The sequence below is a fragment of the Ornithodoros turicata genome, chromosome 4 (assembly GCF_037126465.1).
Source record: "Ornithodoros turicata isolate Travis chromosome 4, ASM3712646v1, whole genome shotgun sequence".
Lineage (NCBI taxonomy): Eukaryota > Metazoa > Arthropoda > Arachnida > Ixodida > Argasidae > Ornithodoros > Ornithodoros turicata.
Window position 1 is genome coordinate 17,407,894 of NC_088204.1, and position 20,406 is coordinate 17,428,299.

General features: G+C 44.9%; 1 protein-coding gene across 1 annotated transcript in view; it reads right to left on the reverse strand.

Moving 5' to 3' along the window:
- Positions 1–13,154, reverse strand: part of LOC135391206 (uncharacterized) — a 179,044-nt gene extending 165,890 nt beyond the window's left edge. Inside the window, exon 1 of the mRNA XM_064621358.1 lies at positions 12,723–13,154. The gene's annotated coding sequence lies outside the window, so the exon portion shown is untranslated. The remainder of the gene's footprint in view (positions 1–12,722) is intronic.
- Between the last annotated feature and the right edge of the window lie 7,252 nt (positions 13,155–20,406).

Sequence of the window (20,406 nt, forward strand, 5' to 3'; positions counted from 1 at the left end):
CTCAAAAGGAATAATTTCAATCGTCCACCGCTGATCACTATTTAAGTTGAAGAGTCCAACGCGGATCTCTCCAGTGTAAACGTTCACGGCCATACTTCCGGACGCTCCGGCCTGATAATTACAACAATGATGTGCTTTCATCGTACCATCTGTTTGACAGTGGCAAATAGCGTTGTCACGCTTTCTCCGATAGATAACTCAATTATCTCGCTCCTCCCATATTCGGTCGTTTTCGGCAACGTACAAAGCACACACAAAAATGTGCCCATGCATGTCTTGCTCTGTGCAGGTTGTCTAATGGACAAAACGTTTCAAAAACATCACCATATGAAGGACTGTCATTACTTGATCAAGAGATGAGGTATTGGCAGAGTGGAGAATGGCTGCCAATGCCCCCGTGGAAGAGGCTTTCGGTCCCATCTTGACTGAGCAAGAAAAACTCATTGGGCTGGTCGTACGCGTACCCGAACGGGTTTGGCCTGTCTCTCGATGCAACCGCTTGACCGGCGAAATATCTGTGGCTTCGTTGTTGTCGTTGTTCGATTGAAGGATTCGGTTTGATGAACGTGTGGGATTCGACGCGTGCTATATGAAAAATAGAGACGAGGGAAGTTCTTGCAAAGAAAATGGTGGCGCTGATGTTAGATTCCAGCGATGAAATCCAGTGAGAAAAGAAAATGTTTTATTTTTGTTTTGTTTTTACAGTTGGTTTAGGTTTGTTTCGTTTGTTGAATATGTCTTAAACACTGCGCAGTGCACTGCATTATTCGTGCTCTTATGACTTCATTTTTCACAAGCTAGTACGGGAGGGCATTTTCAAGTTATCCGCCACAGTCATATTCACGTGAATTGTAGAAAAAATCACACCCCTGGTTTTTCTTTTTTTAATGGAAGGCATGCATCTCCTTTATGACCGCTTGTGCAGTTACGTTAATCCTCGCAAAAAAAAAAGCGTACTCCATATTATTTTATTTGTACTTACTCACTCTGCGCAACGGTTGACCGTCACCGTGTGATGTTGTGAAATTCTGTTTTAACAGCAACGTACAGCACTGGCGCACAAAAATATTACTCGTGAATGGTTAACGCTCTTGCTCCGCAACAGATTAAAGTGCTTGTTCCTTCGTTTGTCTCTTTTATCGCTCTTTGAACATAAATGGTTTTCCCATCAAATACAACTTCACTCAAACAAAAAAACACCGTGAAAAAAAAAATCACTTTCGTAACTGTCGCCCTCCATAAAAAAAAAAAATCGTATACTGCTCAGGACAGAACCATCCTGAGCTAGAAGCATTGTTTACGATCACTTTCTTAGCGCTACCACGGCTACAGTTTTCTCTTTTATCGCTATATCCCCGCACTCGACGTATACCGCTAACATGAAGACGTAGCGAGCATAACCCTAGAAGTCACTCTCCGTACTGTCCGTATAGTGTGTGTTCTACGGTTAGAGGGAGCCCTGCTTCTGATCCATACAACAGTGTGGCCCCGTGTCGTAAAGGGGCCGTAAAATCCCTGGAAAGATGGAGCTTCATGATGCGAACCACTGATCCGGTGTCCCAGTAAAGCCGGCGAAGAGGGCGCCACCTGACCGTAGCGTGCCGAAAGGATATTGGACGGAAAGGGAGGCAGAGAACATATACGGCCGCACTTGAGCAGCAGACCGCGGCAAAGAAAACCAGAAGGAATGGCGAGTCCGGGTCTGTTTCTCTATTAACCACCATCATTGAGTCGTCGGTGCATTGCTCTTTCTTCGCAGCCCATCTGGTCTATGTGTTTTTGTACCTCTTCGTCGAAGTGTGTCGAATGGTTTGGTATCGGAGCTTTGATTCGCTAGTGCTAGCTGTATCGATAAAGATGATGATGATGATGGTGACGGCGGTGGTGGTGGTAGGGAAAAAATATGGAGATGGCAGGCTGGACTTAGCGTGGTACCGGCTCCTGTGTAGAGAGCATATACCAAAGAGCATATAGTAGCTAATAACATAGTAGTCTTAAGGTGATGTGCCCCTCTCTAATCCCTCAAGAAAGTGTTCTGTGTTTTCGTGTTGCGTCTTCTGTCTTCCGCTCATTGCTCAGGCACCTTCAGTGTGGAGCTCATGAAACGTATGGGTAAACGAGTTTCTTTTTCTTTTCTTTTTTTCATTCACTTGGGGGTTCTTTGTCGGAGTAGCAGAATTCGTCTGGTGACGAATTCAATTTCTCCCTCTTTTTTATATGTGCTCAATTCCCCCTTGCAATGAATAACTTCTATTGAGCAATGTGCTACACACCAGTTGCAATACCCATCTATGAACTGCAGAATATCGTACACTGATGAGTACACACGTGCTCTAAAGGAAGGCAATGGAACGAAGCAATGGGCATTTAATCATCTGCACCACAAAAGCGTCTTGAACAAAAAAGGTACCCTTCTCTACAACGTCGTAACAAGCTAATATTATTCCATACCAACAGCGCTTCAGAAAAAGCAAACCAAACACAGTGAGGAATAAAAGCAGGAAAGAAAGACTCAAAGAGAAGTGCTACATCTTCACGAACATGGAGCTAGAAACCTCTGTCTTTTCGTTTTTTTAAAGCAAAATATCCATTCGAAAGTTATTCTTTGTGCTCCAGTTCAATAGTGAAAGGCGCAAGAACATGAAAGGAGCTGTGTCGTTAGGAACATTTGCATAACGAGCTTCCTCGACCCTCCCCCCCCTCCCCCCCCGGCACTCCCCCTAGACAACCGGAATACCGGATGTTGCCTGGGCCTGGGGTTCTTCATTATCTGGGCGTGCGTCCCCCTATCATTAGGCTAGTGATCCACTGCTTTCCAGGAGAGCTGGGCACTCATTAAATATGTAGGCGCTGTCGCCTTTTATGCACTTGTACTTCGCCTCGGATGGGATACGCGGTTGTCGTCGCGAGCTTTCCGAGGTGTCGCTGCGAAACCAGGGAGAGGTGTTAAAACGTAAGATATTCGGAGTAGAGCCAGCGATTGTGCCTTTGATTTTTTTTTTACGTGTCTTGTATGGTGCCAGAAGGAAATGTTTATGAGAATGTTCGAATGCCAGCATATTAAAGTTACAAACTGGGTGGTTTAATACCTCATTCTAAAATCATGTGCCTACCTTTTTTCCCCTCCTTTTTGGTTTCCCCTACACTGGGGTTTCTTATCGATTTTAGAGTGGTAGAATATTTAGAGCATATATGACGACATTTTTTCCCCCTGGGACACCTATGACAACAGAAAAAAAGTCAGGAGCCATGCTTTATAGAGTCTTGTCGGGGAAAGAGTTCAATTTCTCCTGTCTTTTTTTTTCCTTACAAACAAACAAACAATAGTCTTGTCATGGTTCGATATTAGCCACGGTAAATTGCAAGTAAAACATGTGGGTAAATTAGAGTGAATCAAAATTTCATCCGTTGCGTCGTTCGCAATTTACGATCGATAGGAAAAGCGCAAGTTTCGCTTTCCCGCTTCCTCTCCTTCTGAAGAAGGCTGACAATACGGAGCGGGCTCTCGTTGGTCTCCTCAAACGATTCGTCCAACCATAGCCGGCGCCGCGAATACAAAAACCTCATCTGGCAGGCGTCTGCGCCAGTGAGGCAGCGCGGAAAGAGGTCACGTGCTGACGACTACCAGTGGGAATGGCCGCAGCTCCCTCTCCTCTACAGTCTGAGCTTGGCCAACAGCACTTAGAAGCAAAGCCTGATCAAGTGACGTTACATTTCAGAGTCAGCCAATCACATCCGTGGTTTTGGAGGCCGTAGCTATGGAGACGTGCCGCCATACGCCTGCATTGGAAGCCAGTAGTAGCCAGAGAAAGCCTGTGTTCGAAATGATCTGCAGCGATTGGCTGACATCCTGACTTTATATGTCTGCAGCGTACGTGTCTAGGTGGCGTTGTCTGTGGCGGAACTGTGCCGACATATGTCATGTGTTGTATTTCAGACATATGTCCCTTAGACGCTTTCAGACATACAGGGTGTCCCAGAAAACGTGTCATTGAATTATAATAAAAAAACTACACAACCTAGAGTCATGCGGTCAACGGTATTTGTTCTTACTGGGTTTTTGCCACCTCCTCATGTGAATGTCGTGTGACGTAAGTTTAATTATGTAAATTTTTGCGAGCTTAAGTTGGAAATTTGCCTAGTAAAGGTCACTTTTTTACCCCACCAATGTGAAGAGCGTGTCTAATTTACTCAAATTAATGATAATTGACAGGGATATTCAGGAGCTATCCCATCGGAAAAAATAGCCGAACATCATGCTCTACGGAGGTCGCACAGAATAGCGCACAATGAATTTTTCAGCGCAATCTGTGTCAGTCCGACGAAAGGAGGTTGGAAACCCAGCCCACCCCGGCATCGCAGAAAGAGATAACGCAGGCATGGCTTATCACGTCCGACTTTCGCTGGGATAATGCTTTCCCTCTCCCAATTTTAGGAACTGTTACTTTTTCTACTATCACTCTGTGGGCTGGCTTCGGAACCTCCTTTCGTCGGACTGCGAGCGATTGCGCTCAGAAAGACATCGCGCGTTATGGTCCGGTGCTCCGAAAAGCATGATACTCGGCTATTTTTTCCGATTGGGTAGCTCGTGAATATCACTGCCAATTATCATGAATTTGAGTGAATTCGGCACGCTCTTCATATTGGTGGGGTAAAAAAGTGACTTTCCCTTGGCAAATTTCTGAGTTCAGTTCGCAAATATTTGCATAATTAAACTTGGGGTACATGACATTAACTTTACAAGGTGGCAAAAACCTAATATGAACAAATGCCGTTGACCGCATGATTCTAGGTGGCATAGTTTTTTTATTATAATTCAATGACACGTTTTCTGGGAGACCCTGTATGTCCCTTAGAAGTCGGCCCACGAGCAACACATTCCCCAGGGCGTCAGTCGTGACGTTGCCCACATCTGTGAGGCCGACAACGGCGAGCCCTTTCACCATCACTACCGCCGCCACCTGGCGTTGTCTTGACGCGAACGTGGTTCGAGGGTTTATACCCCGCTAAGTACGACACGTACAAAAATGCTTTTTTTAAACACTCTAGTATGTATGTAGTACAATGCGTTAATGATGTAGTAAAACGCATGTATCAGAATGTTACAGCTCAATTAAATGTAATGTTACAGTAGGTGGTAAGTTTTCCTACTTTCACACCAACACGCTTCTCCCGAGCAGAGGTGGGCACCCTCACGAGGGCGTGCGAGGGTGAGGGTGTCTTCACCTCACCCTCACCTCACAATATTTGAGGTGAGATGAGGCCAATTTTTCTGGTGATTTTTGAGGTGAGGTAAGGAAAATCTTCAAAAACTTTTAAAAAATTTTGAGGTGAGGTGAGGAAAATCTTTTAAAAAATTTGAAGTGAGGTGAGGTGAAGAAATTTTCAATTTTTTTAGGTGAGATGAGGAAAATTGGGAAAATTTTTTGAGGTGAGGCGAGGAAAAATTTATGAACGCACACTTTATGAAAACTTTTCCCGCGTGTACATGGGATATCTTTCGTTCTCTACGCAGCTTCTGTCTCTCATCTGGGCGGGGACTGCCCTCCTCTCTCGCCGCTGATCTGACGCCCGACTTTGCGCGCCATTCGCATGCCCGCAATTGAACCTCAATTTCCGCGCAACATTTATCGGTATAACAATCGTTCCACGAAGTGTTTTCTGTGATTGACTAGGCCAAATCCTCCAGCAAGAAGAAGAAGAAGAAAAGAACGTTACATTGACTAAGCAATTTAATGAGTTCAATTTCGAAAATGCATTTCAATGGCAAATTGATGAAACTATTTGTATTTGGTGACAAACTAAATGTCCAGAAGAAAGTTGTTTACCCCATATTTTCTTATAATGGGCAAATGACACGTTTCGTGCCGCACCCTGTATGCACTCACGCTTGAGGTATAAGCATTTACATTGGTAGTCACTCAAAGCCAACGCGCATCGAATACACAATCTTCACATCGAATACACAAATAGCTTTAAAGAATTGAGGTGAGGTGATGCGAGGAAAATTTCGAAAAAATTCAGGTGAGGTGAGGAAAATTTAAAAAAAAAATTGAGGTTAGGTTAGGTGAGGAAAAGTCTAAAAAATTCCTTTGAGGTGAGGTGAGGTGAGGAAAATTTCTATAAAAAAATTTGAGGTGAGCTGAAGAAAATTTTGTAAAACATTTTTGAGGTGAGGTGAGGAAAAATTTTGAGGTGAGGTGAGGAAAATTTTTCTCCCTGAAAATTGAGGTGAGGGCGAGACTAGTGAGGACAAACGCCCACCTCTGCTCCCGAGCACCTTATACGTAGGGAGTGACTTTTTCGGGTTAAACACGGTTCCGCACGGTTATTCCCCCCCCCCCCCCCCCCCCACGAACTGACCTCCGACCAATTTGGGTTAAACCAGATTTCTCCCTGAATTCCATTCACTATGAAATCCTCCAGTGAGGTTTCCACTGAAGACGAACAAAAGTCACCACGCGTAACACGTGTAAGGATGGGTCACTTACGTTCCCAGAAATGCACCTGTGTGTACCAGCACTGTCTAGGTCTACTGAGATTAACGTGGTAGGTCACCCACAGAAAAAATATATAAAAAAAGGACTTTAGAAAAGACAAGAGGAGCAACAGAAAACACCCGAATGCACAATTATCACCCGATTTCTCTCCGAATTACAGAATTAAAAATAGCCCCCCCGCCCCGAATCTGGGGGAGGCATTTAACCAGAAAAAGTGCTCCCTACCTATATGCAAGCATATCTCGAATTACACTCTTTCAGGAAATAGCAGTATTGACTGCCCGTAAAGACTGTCTCTGCCTGAGGTGCACGAACTTTCGGCGTCCCTAAACCGGATGGTGAATTAGTATTCCTCCGGTGTGTAGGGGGCGCCATGAACCTGTGACGTTGCATGTAGATGTTTCCGCCGATAAACTGTGAAAGTTGAAGAGCATTCCTTTTTTCTTTCCTTTTAAAGAATCGATCTCCGGTTATCTTTAATCAGTCGTCTACCCCTCTTCTATTCTCAGGTCACGTGCCTTATTTGTCACGTCATTTCCGTGGTCATCGGTAGGATTGTCGCCATGCGATACTTCGTCACGTGACAGAGTTGTACCACGTGACCATGGGAGTAGAGTAACCCTCGGGTAGGTTGTGGAACGGGCGCGAGTACGATTTTCAACATGGCGACAGCAGACGACATTGACATTTGGGCCCCGCGATGTAAGAACCGCTGTCCGCTGCTTCGCTTTAGTGTGACATTGTTGACTTCAGTATGGGGACATCTGCGTGGGTTCGTAAAGCATTCACGCCACGAATTAGGGGTATTTACCGCACGTTCCGAGAAAGGGTAACGCTGTTCTAGTCCGCAGCTAGCTCTGAAACGCACAGAAACAGGTTTCGACCTTCACATGCGACGATCTGATGTGTGTTGTATGTATGGTTCCGTTGATGTTGCTCCGAAGAAAACATCAGGTTGCAAAATCCGCACTGAAAGTTTCCTGGGTCCTCTATGATGCTGCCGACACGAGCAGCAGCACAAGCAGACGACCGTAGATTTCAATGCAGACGACACCTCTGACGTCACTACTCTTACCTACTCCCGTCTGATAGGGAGTAGAGCAAGTCGACCTCGGGTAGCTACTCTCGAGTAGTCAACCCGCTTTTGGAACGAGGGTCGCGACGTCATCGAGTAGGTTTTGGAACGCGGAGAGCAGCTACCCCCTACTCTCGGGTCGACCCGGGTAAGTTCTGGAACGCAGCCTTTGATTGACGGTAAGTTGCTTTTCGTTTCCGGGTCTGCACGTGCACTAGCTGTGTTTGGAAACTCTTCTACAGGACTTGCAAATATCGCTGCGATATCGACCTATAGAGGGCGACACTGTCACCTTTCTAGTGCGGATAACACGCCGGCCGATGTTCGGAGTTGATGGTATTTTTCCGTAATTTTGTGTATATTCACAGGAAGATCACTTGTGCCGCGATGGTACGATACTGTTCGGTTCCTCGAGGCTTCACCTACTGCATTGAATGCGGAATAAACGTGTAAAAGCAGAGGACGCGTCCACGCTACTGTAGTTCATCGTTTCTCCGCAGCGCGCCGACACCGTTCGATCTCCGAGCGAATACAGTGAGAATAGCTTGGCGACGTCTCACGGAAATTGCCTCCCTCAAAATTCGTCTCTTACGAAATAATTTGGAAATTAACCTGTCCAGAATGCAAGCAAGAAAAAGCACGCAACATTATATCAATTTTTGCGTCATGTCATGGGCATGGCCGCGTCATCACAGAAAAGTAAGCCGTTCCACTCACACTCTCTGTATCTCCTTTACCGAGGTATCTATTTTAGCCGGTTAGTAGCTTATTTACCGGCATCTATTTGAGCGAGGTACCTGTCACTGAGGCACACAAAGGAGCAATAGACGTTTTTCTTCATCTGGTTTGCGCTATCGCCACCAGATGCCTTCTGTCGAACCCGCTATAGGGATCACTGACGAAGTACACTTTGATTCAGATCTGTTTCATCGCTCGTGCAGCCTCATAGGTGGCGTCGCGATACTCATATATCTGACGAAAAGGAAATGGCGTCGATTCCTTCTTCCTCTATATCGTTGAAGGTATACTCCGAGAACTCTTCAGTGGCTCTGCAGGAGGTGCAGTTCTTCTTTCAGTTCCCGTTTCGCATTGTAACTATTCTAAGTTACCAACATGGCTCATCACATTTATATTCAAATAGCACTCACTTTCGGTTTCTTTTTACTAATCAGTAGCAAAATGCAGCCATAAGACACAAGTTGCTCTGCAGAATGGCAACCCCATACACTCTTTAAAAAAGGGTGTGTTGTAACTCCTTTTTTTGAGAGTACACCCATATATACTCCCTTTCAAGTGTACAATTACTCTCCATTACCCCCGTTAAGTAATGAGGAGACTCCTTAAAAAGAGTAATGGAGAGTAATTGTACACTCCAAATTATATATGTGGCAAGTGTGCACTCCCCAAAAGTGATTGTTGTGATGTAATAATGTTTACGGAAACTTGGTGTCAACATGAACAGGATCTTTTTCGTCTTAATGGTTGCCAAACATATTTCCTAAATCGCAGCGAAAAAAGGGGTGGTGGCCTAAGCATCCTTGTGAAAAATCAGAATCAGTGACGTAGTGTATAGAAAGAAGGGTGACATTGTCGATTACTGTTTGTGTTTTTGAGTCGTTCTAATTACGTTTTATGACCATTTGAGTGTAAGCTTTGTGTTTTTCAATAAGTGTTTAGTGTAAATGCTTTGTGTTTTGAGCTTTTTTCTCATTTTACGTTTTTATTATTATAATTATTTGCTAGTGTAAGTTATACAGCCATCACATTAATGTGTTCACTATAGTTGCTTTCTGCTGCTGCACTGCTGTATGGGAAGTGAGCCTCGTCAAGTCGCACCCTGCGGCTTTTTGTTCATCTCCTTTTCACGCTTTTGTGAATAAAAAACATTATTATTATTATTATTATTATTATTATTATTATTAAAAGGGAGTTACAACACAGTGTATACTCCCGATAAAGCCTGCTCTCTTTCGGTAAGACCAGTTTCGAAAAATCCGCACCTGGGAAAAGGTGAAATAACATACCACACCATACATCATTATGAGTTCTCGAACGCGAGGGAAATTGATACACAATTAAGCGTAAAAGTAACACGAATATTGCTCTCGCACGCATAATAGCGAAGAAGAACCACGGGACGAATGGGAGCGCTGTGGAGCGGCAAGCACCGAATCTCGACACGGTTGGCCCGTCGGCCGGGCCATTAAAAGGATGGACTGCGAGTCATCACGTGCTGAAAGGGGAAGGGGCTTTCTCTTTCCACAATCATCAGTCGTGCGTGCATCTTAAGAAGCGGTGCCGGGGAGTCCCCGGATGAAAAACACACGTAAGAAGACGGTTGAAAGAGAAGTCGTCGACTCTCATAACGCTCGAGAAAACATCTCTCGTTTAGTGCACGGGACGAGGGCAGAATCGAGCGGATATGATCTGGCCGTACAGGACCACTTAGTAAGCTGCCCGCTAAAAAGAATCCCGGATATCGGGGCATCGCCCAGAAATAACAATGGATGCCCCCCGCGACATGTTGGGTTCGAGATTATATGGCGAGGGCGTTTCCTAGAAGTGAGTTAACTATCCATTCTTCTAAGAAAGTGAAACGGGTGATAAAAGGGTAAGCTTATGTAATTTTTCGTGTCGCGTTTTCCAGCCGTTTTGCCTCCTCTCCCCTTATTATTCCCGTGCCCAGACCGTATATTGTATACGGATGTCACCTCCTCATTATGTTTGTACCTGATGTAATGCAGTCCACTGCATGAAAGCTTATATGCTAATAAACAAGAGTTTCACTGTTTTTGTTTTAATGTTTTTATCACTTGTGCTGACCTGACTTGACTCAAAGTTCCCACATTCCCCGATTGACAAAGAGAAACGAGGTATATGCGCGAACAATGCTCATTAAAGCGCTGTGCGTTGCTGTACTTGTTATGCCGTGCGACAACCTGCTTACCCCAACGTCGCTTTGGCCACTCTGCTCGGCCCAGTTCTGCACAGCCAGGGGGCGGTTACGACTGCACTCTTAAAAATGAACTTCACCGCATAGCACGCTCCTAGCCAACCATCACCTCGAATGATATCGGTATCTGCCCTGATTTGTCGAAAACGGGAGGCGTACGCCATTTTTGTGACACTTATGCTGTTCATAATTGTCACAAAAAAAAGGTGTACGCCTCCCGTTTTCAACAAATCAGGGCAGATAACGATATCATTCGAGATGATGGTTGGCAAGGAGAGTGCTATGTTGTGAAGTTCATTTTTAAGAGTGTGCCCTCTTCTTCAAGCCTCCGGCCTCTCGACCAGCCTCTGAGGCCCCCTTTTGTGTGTGTGTGTGTGTGTGTGGAGTTTTGTTGTGTTTGTTGTTGTTTTCCTGCTTTTTCTTTTTTTAAAGAAATAGCAAGTCGGCCTACTCCTGACTAACCTTTCCCTCTTTTCTTTTTAGCATAAGAATATACCCCCCCTCCCCCACCCCATGCAAAATCCATAGCTCAACGAGGCTACAGTGATTTCTTTTTACTTTCTTTCTTTTAATGTAAGATTTGTTTTAGACAGAAGTCATTCGATACACTGCATTTGTGCAGATTGTAATGTCAGGCTTGGAAGCAGAAATTAAACGGATAATGTGGATACTCCATATATGTACTGTATTGTCGCGGATACTCCAGTTCTCGTGGTAGGAAGAGGAAACAAAATAAATAAAAGGACAAAAAAAAAGGGAGAAACGCATGATACGAGTACTAAAGAGATCACTCATATATCATGTTTTACTCATAATCACCAGCAGATCCACCAACTCGATGAACAAATTATGTTCTCACTACACCGAACAATATAACACCAATTACATATCTGTCTCGATCCGTTGGTGAGTTCTCGATGTCTCCATCCATATCTCCATTACACTGGCGTTCGTCAAAACCTTGATAGTTGCTGTTCATGCATATTTTTCATCAGACTAGAAGAAATATTGGAGTAGCCAATCCTGGCGGCGTCCAGACCCACGTCTCCACATACTCCACAGACGTCTCTCTCTCTCTCTCTCTCGCCAACGTCTCTACGTTCTTTCCTCTATATCATCGATGTTCGTCATCGCCACTCAGACCATCGATTTTGAGAAATATGACACAACTCAGCTTGGACTTCTGTAACAGCACTATTCTCGTAAGCTAGCTTCTCACCAGATGGCACTGCATCATATCAGCGCACAATAATTATCGCACCTCCTGCAACACTGCTTTCCACTCCCATTCTTTTGTGACAGGGGCGCCATGTCCAATGATGGATCATCTGACAGACTCCCTATCATTTTCGAACCTTTCCTTCTATCTCTGACTGTTGTTTCCTGCCGTAATTTCGTCGGGCTTCCTGGTGCCAGGTCGCAGTGTCGAAGACGGTGACACCCTTTTTCGGTTTCTCTCTCTCTTTTTTTTTTTCTTTGAAATCCGTAATAAAAATTTAAAACGGATATGTGACACAATAGTATACTCTTCTGCACTGCGAGTATAGTGCGTGGAAAAACGCCGAGACAAGACTATGCACTGTGTATGTATTGATGCGTGCACGAGGTGATGATATGGTAGAGGAGCCGAGATACGAACAAAGTGCATAGCAGCATGCATCTCTATTTTATTGTCAACGAGATGCTAGATTATGACACCGGGTGTAGAATGCAGCAGTCGTTACATTGTTTTGTTTTACTCGATTGTTACTTTTCTTTACCGTTTGCATATAATGGCTTGTTCGATGAGCACGGTGGAACACAGTCAACTTGCTGAACAATAAAACATCATTGCATAACACTTTTTTTTTTCTTTTTTCGAACCGTCCTCGGTACTCCGGCTTTCTCCACAAATCGTAATGAGCCAGGGTACCGCATCCCAAACGGTAAAATGATTGAAATCATCATCCTCAGCCTTATAATCATGTTATCGTTCTTGGAACGTACCATTTTACGCAGTGGTTGTATACCCGTCAATTGTGATTCGCACACTGTACAGGGATTTAATGGCACGATGTCTCGGTATCTTTTGCTGCCAGTGTTACCCTGTAAAGCTTCGTTGCCCTACGAGCTTGCTTGCAACTATTTTTTTTGCGAATCTCCCCCGTATCAGTTATCGCCCCCCACCACCATCGTCGCAGAGTACATCACTTACCACGTCGATATCGCAGCGTGCAGCGGTGTCACCTCACGTTGTTTGAGCACAGAGAAACCGCAATCGTTATCCACACACTTAACAAGCACAACAGGCGACGACGACGTTTCCGCACATTCGGGGAAAAAAAAAAGAAGAAAAAATGTTGGAAACAACAGGCACTCGGAGATGCTCCGGTGATGAGACCCGCTTATCCACGCACACCTATCTGTCACGGCATTGAGAAGATGCGGGAACGCACTTCCAAGTCACACATACGGACGGAATGTCCATGTTACGACGTCCGGCACGCTGCTGTGCAGAGCTGCTGCTGGTTTGGGTTGCCTGGGCCCCACCGGCAATTCGCAAACCCGCTTCAAAAGGGAGCTCCAAGTGCTTTCTTATTCCAAACCGGTCAGCGGGCTGCTTCTCCGGCTGCTCGATTCTGACAGAGAAAAGGGGAGAGAGATGCGTCTGTGTGTTCACTCTTTCTCTCGCGTGTGGATGGTGTAGGACGGCCGGCGCCCTCGCGGTGGCGCCACCGGACTGGGTGTATTGAGAGGGGTTAGGCAAAGGCTGCGCGAGCGAGCGCAGGTTTCGGTTTCGTAATTGTTCGTTGCGTAATAATTATTTGTTTGTTTGTTTGCTTGTGTGTGTATGTGTGTGTGTGTTATATTCGTTTATTTTTGCTTCAGCGCTATGCGAAATTAGTGGTCGAAAGAAATGACTTGTAATAAACCTTTCAGCTGTGTTTGAAACTTCGTTGTGTTTGCCTCCTTTTTCCGTGTCCCTCGTCTCGGGGTTTCTTCAGTATGGATATATAACACCAGCTCGCTTGCTTCCTAACTACTCTATCAGGAAAGAAATACATGAATAAAAATTCGCTGAACACCTTTAAACACCTTTAAATGCGGTAATTTTGTGTTGATAGTATTTTCTTAGGGAATTCTTTTTGATGTGCTGTTTTATCTGTGCTGCAATCTTTATTGAACGCCTTTTAATTACGCGTAAAACGATGTATTCTTTGCATTGTTGCTATGATGATTACACCATTTCGGCGATCACGTGGTCCTGTAACGTGGTGTACCTGGTCCTATAAAGTTACGGAGGGGTCCACACGGTGGCTGACCCTATAATGTTACCGCTTAAACAAGTAAGATACGTTCCAAACTCGCCCATAGAAGCGGGTAGTTGCATCGAAAAGCCGCTACACATCGCCCACTGTCGGGAAAGCTGTTTTCCACTGTCCGATTTATTCACGAATACTTCCTTTCTATATATGTGTTTTTGTGTTATTCGTCGTGTGTTTTTATGTATCCGTGTCTTGTGCTTCCTCCTCAGGCTCAAGGATATGCTTCTCATTTCAGATGTTCACCAGGTCGCATGCGCGGCGCACTTATATTTTGTTCGACGTTTTATGGCACGTGTCATTCAAGTGGCGTCATCTTGTTTCTCTGTTTCTCTGACCATCTGGAGCAGTATAGCCCCAAGAAGAGGCCATGCAGCATCCCTCTTTGCTGAACAGACCAATATGAAACAATGCCCCGTAATTTTACTCGTAAATGTGGGCAATCCGAAAGACTGGATCTTGTATAGTAGCCTTCTTGATGCGGGAAACATCCCATGTCGTCATCACTTCTTCATTTATTGTTGTTGTTGTTTCTTGATGCTTGTGAAGCGACACGTCGTTTGGCTCCGAATTCTTCTGTCGCCACTTTCGTGGGCCGTGTTACGCGTGCGAAAATCATGGGAAGTCCCTCTCTGCAATGTGTTCAGTTCTTCATATCACAAAAGCTCGTATAGCTCAGCCGAGTACGATTCACGTCAACTACACCGCATTCTACCCAGTTACCGCTTTGCCGCCGGTCGTGTTTTGACACCGTGTTACCTATTTTATGCCGTCACATACAGTTCTGAAAGGACGCCAAAGAATTCATCGGCGTTGATCCGGTCGATCAGTTATAAGTGCAATTCCGAGCTGTATTGGGACAGCCGGTCGAATTATAACGGACGGTGTTCGTCAGCACGAGCTTTTGCCTGCTATGTATGTATGTTTAATACTTTCCGCCTTGTACTAGTTGGAGGTTAGACACACATTCACTCATAAAAAGGAGGAAAAGGTTGTGCGCATAAAATGGCCGGAAAATACTTCATTTCATTTATTTATTCGTTTTATAACAGTAAACCCAGAGTACTACGGTGGTGGTGGTGGTAGTAGTGGTGGTGGTGACGAAAACCGGCTTGCCGTTGTTGGCCTCACTTATGCGGGCTGTGTCACGGTACTACGGGGAAAAGCCACACCTTGTGGCTTGACGACTGATAGACCGGCTTGCCCAAACTGTGAGTTCTGATCGTCCTTTCTGGTACTTTTTCTGTGTATCATTAGTTATTATCGAAATGTATGACCCTACATGACCCCAGTTGTTATCGATATGTATACTGCATGTTCCAACATCCATTTGTCTTCTCAAAACCTATCATCTGAAAGGTTACAGATTTCCTCTGAAAAAAGGATGTGTTGGAAATGATTAGGGAATGTTTGTTATTCGATATTCCAACTGGAGAGTCGTACCCCTTGAGTCTACTTGTCTAAATTGTGTTGTATGTCGAGTTTCTCACCTATTAAGCACAGTCTGTCTCTGTTGCAAAATTGCGGATCCACTCGAATAACATGCAGCGGCTACGTTCTCTGTTTCGCGTGCGAGGTTTCTTTTCTTTTTTCACCCCTTTTCGTTGCTCTTTCGCAATCTCTCATATCGACATTATCGCACAGATCGTGTGATTTCTAAACTTGACTGATGTGTTATACACGCGGCACACACCGGTCAAAGTTTCATTCAGAATAACCGACACGTTTTCAAGAAATCTGCAGAAAGGTACCGTAGTAGCAGACGTGGTTGTTGGGAGCGTTGAGCACCTCGCTCCACAGAAACATTGAAAACGTCATGTTGACGTTTGACCGAATAGGCCAATGGGAGAGCGGTGGTGAGCCCGCAAGCAAAACAGCTGTGTGAGGGTTATACAGTTGTTCTTTTTTTTTTTTTTCGGTTAAGATTCCTAAAAAAAAAGAGCTGTGAGAGCAGCACTGGTGTAATTTTTGCAGGCGGACGTCCTGTGAGAAAGAGCATGTACAACTATACTAGAAGAATAATTACCTAAAATTGATTAATTAATTTATTACTTAGATGTGTTTCAAAATCGTGAAACGAGCACGTGCTTTGATATATAAATCGCGAAGCTTTGATGTACAAATGGGGCGAACTAGAACTACGCACTTCTCGAGCGCAGAAACGACTTCGCTTCGAATGGCCTTCGTCGCTTTTGCGTGAAAAAAAAAAAGACTCAATCAACCCATCAATCAATCGACGTCGCTTCGGTTTATCTGGGCCGGAGAGCGGTCAATCTGGCCAACAGATAAGTGTTTACTCCAATCAGCTCGATCGCTACAAAACACCTGGACATCCAACGCGATCCTCCCTTTCCTTATTTTTGTTTCGTTTACGTCTCCGAGGTGTCCAAATTTTGATTCCGATAAACGGGGACAATTTTGTATTGCATAAATACAAAACCAAACGCCGTGGCTGTTGTTCCATTTAAGCCACAATTCCGTTTTGCAGACTTCCATTTAGCGAGATTCCGCTGTAATTAAAGGGACTATGAACTCTACCAAGCTAGCCCGCCCACTGTGTCGGCTCCAAACGGCGATTTTAACTTGTTGGCTGTGACACCTTTTGTATGGACGAATCTGATAGGTCCGTATCTTCAGCACAAATAGCACGCTGCTAGCCAACCATCATCCCCAATGACAACGTTCTCGCTCCTGATTTGTTGATAACGGAAGGCGGAGCCTATTATGGATGTACTGCATTGATGGCTACAAAATAGGCTCCGCCTCCCGTTTTCAACAAATCAGGAACGAGAACGTTGTCATTCGGGATGATGATTGGCTAGAAGCGTGCTATGTGGTGAAGTTCATTTTACGCCACCACCACCACCACCATCATTTTTAAGAGTGTAGAGCAAAGCGTTAGTGTACCTCCGCATTGGCATCTGATTGGGTGCTACAATTCTTCAAATGACGTAACAATGTATAGAGGTATCTGGATGGCGGTACGTCTACTCGCCTGCACTCTTAAAAATGAACTTCACCGCATAGCACGCTCCTAGCCAACCATCATTGCGAATGATATCGTTATCTGCCCTGATTGGCTGAAAACGGGAGGCGTACGCCTTTTCTGTGACAATTATGAACAGCATAAGTGTCACAAAAAAGGCGTACGCCTCCCATTTTCAACAAATCAAGGGAGATAACAATATCGTTCGAGCTTATGGTTGGCTAGGAGCGTGCTATGCGGTGAAATTCATTTTTAAGAGTGTGTATCCGAAAAAAAAGTGCGTTTTTTTATTAACGCACAGATTATGAAGGAGAAGTATTGAACAATAAATTGTAAATAGAATTACGAAGCGTAGAAGAAAAATATTAGACCTATTGCACCCGTAACATAGGAGTTCTTACTCCTTTAACAGTCTAAAGATAAGCTTTATACCTGTTGAAGCGCTACCGCAGGCGCCGTCTGTTTTGTCGCTCGTTTCGAAGATTTCTTCACCAATTTCGCCTCATCGCCGAGGAAGTCCACCATGACGTTGTTCTTCCCAGCGGCTTTCGGAATGATTCTGTTCGGAGAAACAGATACTATACAACCAGGAATATTTATTCCCATTTGTAACGTTCAGTATTTCTCCGCGACTGTTTTCAGTGGTGGGTGCGTGGCGTTGAAATGCCGCATATTTTACATCGTTGTCAAAAACGGCGTCGCATCAGCTGTACGCGTTTCCCATGCCGCTGTTGCGCAGCCGCAACGTGTCGCTTCGGAAAAGCAACAGCAACAAGAACAAATGAAGAAGAAGTGATGGCGGCATGCAAACCAACAAACTCCCAAAGCAAACTCCCGTGCCTACCGTGGCTTTCTGATCTCATCCGCACAAAAGAACCTCCACAGCTGAAGCGAACGCAATATGTGAGAACCCATCAAGGATTCGCTTCCGTGCGCCGCTTGTTGATACTGCACACCGACGTTCCATATGATTATAGGCTGCATGGCGAGAGAAGAAAAATAAAAAAAAATCCCGAGTAATGCACTCATGTTATGTATACGAGCTCTCACATCATCCATCCTTCCGTGTTATACGCAGTCGTTATTCCTTCAGGTGTTGACTGTCATGTGTATCACTGTGTGAATTCCCCAACGCAGTCATTCATGGAGGATCATCTCATTATGAGGCCATGTCAAAGGGGGCTTTGTGCGCGCGGTGAATGAGATGAGTGATGTTGAACCCAGCCTTCAGTGGGATTTGGTGCCCTTCCTTTTGTGTAGGATAGCCGTTTCTTTTTTTGTTTTTTTTTTCTTCCTATTGATACGAGGGGTGTTCAAGTCAAACCGGGACTTTTCGTTTTTCGCAAGAGTAAAATGAACTTAGACTTAGAGGCGGGGAATTAGTTTTATTTTTCAACATAATCTCCAGCTGCACTAATGCACTTGTCCCAGCGTTTCACGAGGGCTTGGATGCCAGCAGCGTAGAAATCCTTACCGGCACGTAGCAGCCATGATCGGACCGTATTCTTGGCCTCGTCGTCGCAGCTGAAGTGGCAGCCTCCAAGGAACGCCTTCAGTGGACCGCAGAGATGGAAATGGCTGGAGGCGAGGTCCGGAGTGTAAGGGGGATGTGGCAGCAACTCCCAGCCAAGTTCCTGTAAGGTGCCTGTCGTGAGATGTGCGGTATGCAGGCGTGCATTGTCCTGTAGGAGGAGGACTCCTTTGGTGATAAGGCACGGCTTTCCGAAACTGGAGGTGTTCATGAATGACAGTGTTCAACGTTCCCACAGAAAGGTCCGTCTTTCGAGCCAGTTCGAGACATGTTATCCGTCGGTTCTTGAGGATCGGGCGCTCCACAAGTTGGATGTTCTCATGAACTGACACTGGGCTCTGAGCCGTCCCGGCCGGCATCGTCCTGCACTGATGTATGACCGTCTCGGAACCGTTTGCACCACTCAAACGCTTTGCTGCGGCTAAGTGTACCGTGGCCTGAAGTCTTCTGTGAATTTCAGATGACTTTTCGCCTTCATTCACGAGAAACTTCATGAGAATTCGCTGTTCGATGTGCGCGCTCACCTCTTTGTCGGCCATCTTGTCCAGCACGTGCCTTCTGTTGTGCACAAACTTTGGACCACCACGTGGTGAACGCGGAGGCCTGTCCCGTGTGAAAATGACGAAAAAGAAGTAGCGCGAGCCATTTGCACACTCAGGAGCCAGAAAGTCCCGGTTTGACTTGAACACCCTTCGTAGAATGAAATGTGTGGTGTGTGTGTGAGTGTGTAGGTAGCGCAGAGTCACAATCAGTCTCGTAAACATTCCTTTCCAGAAGCAGTTGAATTGTAATTACGTGCATGCTCTTAAAAGCAATTAAATTGCGAAAACAATTATAAAATCACGACTGTTACTTCATTACAATTACAGTTGCTCCTAAAAGTGATTGAGTTAAACTGAGTTGCACAAGTTTATTTCAATACATAATTTTTATGAATAACTTTCTTCTTCTTCCCTAAGGAACGCAGTATTAATATGAACATATTTATTGAAAGGACAAATGCAGTGATCGAGTAGCTTACCAAAAACATAGGAAAATGCCTGAATTGAGGCTGCAAAAGCATCGCAGAAACCTGGTGAAATCTTCTAACTTTTGCCAAGTGGATGACTAAAAATCGCGGACGTCGTGAAACTCATCCCACATAAAAACGAAGTTTAATCTCAAGTCGCACGCAGAGTAATTCTAAAAGTAACGCCAAGTACATTACAAATTACTTGCAAAAGTAATTACGTTAATGTTGCGTGATATCGAAAGTAATCACGAAAGTAATTCATAAACGGAAATGTAATTAATTACTTTGCAGACCTGAAGACGACTCATAAAAGTTAACGATGTGTGACCTGGCAACGGAATGGTAACGAGAGACAGGGAAAAGAGACGGAAAGGACTATACAGGTCCCTTTTCCCTGTCTCGGGTTACCATTCCGTTCCGTTGCCACGTTGGGGACACCGGGGAGAGTTGTCACAGTTTTTACTACTGATTTTGCTGTGACGAAAGTATGTTCGTCAGGCTGATGAAACCAACGCTGGATCTTAGTGCAATCTTGTGGCTCCACAACGCACATATTAAACGAAAGCTGGCTTCAAACACAGTATATATATTTTTAAAAAATAACATTTGTGCGGAGGTCGTCAAGTGTGACAATACGCCCCAGTAGCGGGGCAGGCTGTCACACGAGCTGGAGCAGGTTGCCCCAGATGCATTTTCTCGTAATCTTTATTGTGGAGCTGCACCGTCTGGAATACCAATTGGAAGTGCATGTGGAAAACAAACTAAACGAGCAGAAACGAACCAATTATCTTACATTTGTACATTTACATTACATTTGCACAAATTACACGTCTGTCCTATAGCTGTACAGAATCCATGGGTGCACTGCAAGCTAGTCATTACTGGCTGTTGACCGGCATTGTAAATGTAAAAGGCGGCTCTAAATTATTACACGATTTCTAAGGCGTACTAAAAAAGCTACTGAAACACTTTCTCGCGGATATCGTTTGCGCTGTCAGCCGCTCTTGCAGTTGAAGCACGTGACGTGACACCCTACCAGGGGGCAAC